Below are 1,961 nucleotides of genomic sequence, written 5' to 3' on the forward strand. Positions count from 1 at the left end.
AGTTGGAGTGGGAAGAGTCCAAGCGCAGAGGAAGCGAGGGGAGGCATTAGCAGGTGGGGGATTAGAAGGAGGCTCATTATTCAGACTGGAAGGGCCAGGATGAATTTTAGCCAAAGATTAACACCTCTGGTCACAACTAAGCACTGCATAAAATCTAAAATGCTAGGTCAAACTGTCTTAAGTAGAGGTTCAGTTACTTTCACCTGCTGGGACTGTAAAAGTTATGGTACAAAGTAAAGTGCAGTTATTGTCTTATATAAAACACTAATGCATGATTTTAGTTGATATATATATAGTAAGCCACAATATTTTAAATGTACAATAACTAATGCAATGTGTTCTGAAGGCTTTTTCCTCCCAGCATTTTAGTCACAGCCAAAACCAACAGACTGCCTTTTCACTGCATAATATCCTGAGTACACATCAAATGCACCATTGAGAGGAAAGAATAAAATAGATTTAATACAACACAGTGTTACATGTGAACTGTGTGTGTTAATGAATTGAAAGTGAAAATTTAGTACAGTTTATCTGAAGATCGTACCGTGTGTGTTCTGTGACAGCGATACAGTGCTCACACAGGCCTCGTGTTGCCAGAAGGAGCCTCTACATAAAAAGGGAAACAGAATATTAAATCAGGCAACAATATAGGCTCTTTTTCCCAGGATCATGTACAGCATAAACCATATACTCTTTAATAATAGAAATAAAATAAACAAAATTGGGAAACTGGCCAAAGTTCAGACAGAACACACACCAAAATAGCGCCGAAATAGCTCAGTTGGGAGAGCGTTAGACTGAAGATCTAAAGGTCCCTGGTTTGATCCCGGGTTTTGGCAGCAACTGGCACATTGTTTTTCACCTGACCAGTGGTGACGACAAAGCACTGGTCCCCGGGCACTGGCGTTGGCGTTGGCTGGCAGCTGGCAGCCCACCACTCCTGGTCTGCCGCTGAGGATCGACAGACTGAGGATGGGTCAAATGCGGAGAAACATAATTTCACGAGAAGCATGGCGTGTAGTGTAACTCACTGTACTTGTGTGATGTGATTAATAAAGTACGTTTCTTCTTCACACACACACAACACGAAGTAAGAGGCTGACTCCAGGAAAATTTCAGAAAATGAAGATTCTTTGTTGTCACCAACGATCATACTCAAAATGTGAACGTGAAATTTGGTCTCCATCCCTCAGGAGCAGTGGGCAGCCACTGTGCGGCACCCAGGGACCAACTCCAGCTCTAAGTGCCTTGGTCAAGCGTTGACAGTGGAATTGGCCTACACATGTTTGGATAATGTGAGCTGTGCTTCAGTTTTGATTCATGCAGCTGTCTACACCGGGACTTGAAACTTTATGCACATAAATTGTCATGAGGACTGCCTTTTAAAATGTATTTTCTTCCATTGTTCATGCTATACTGTAGCTACATGTGGGGGGCCATAGGAGGCACCTGGCCACTAACTATGAAACATTTCTGTGGCCAACACTGGCTACACGGATTCCATATTGGGACGTGGTTTCTATCACAGTAGATACTGACGGTGGACTGCAGCTGCTGATGGTCTGCTGCTTTCCCTGTGCAACGGCCGACATACAGAAGGTGTAACTGTGGCCTTGACACTGCTCTTTATTTCATAGTTTAGAAGGCTGTTTTTAGTAGTAAAGCATTAAAAAGGGAACCATGTACATTATTAAATTATCCATATATGAGCCCTGCACTTCTATGTTGAGGTTGTCATTGGAAGAAAATCTTCAAAAGCAAATTCACTATGGGGAAAATGCTTTCTTACTCTATACTCACTGTTGGTAACAACAATTTCCATATTTTAAGATCGAACCCAACCTGGTCCCTCACCATGAATAAAGTGCCCCCTTAGGCTTTGACTGAGTTATTAATTCCTGATCTACATACAAATAATGACTCACTAAATCTAATGTCAAATAAAAGTCATATCTACACGT

The 1,961-nt window shown here is 42.0% G+C and overlaps 1 non-coding gene across 1 annotated transcript; it reads left to right on the forward strand.

Moving 5' to 3' along the window:
- The first annotated feature begins 766 nt into the window (after positions 1–766).
- On the forward strand, positions 767–839 carry trnaf-gaa (transfer RNA phenylalanine (anticodon GAA)). Its single transcript has one exon. It is a non-coding gene; the product is annotated as a tRNA-Phe (tRNA).
- The last annotated feature ends 1,122 nt before the right edge of the window (positions 840–1,961 follow it).

Source organism: Chaetodon trifascialis, chromosome 3 (assembly GCF_039877785.1).
Source record: "Chaetodon trifascialis isolate fChaTrf1 chromosome 3, fChaTrf1.hap1, whole genome shotgun sequence".
Classification (NCBI taxonomy): Eukaryota; Metazoa; Chordata; class Actinopteri; order Chaetodontiformes; family Chaetodontidae; genus Chaetodon; species Chaetodon trifascialis.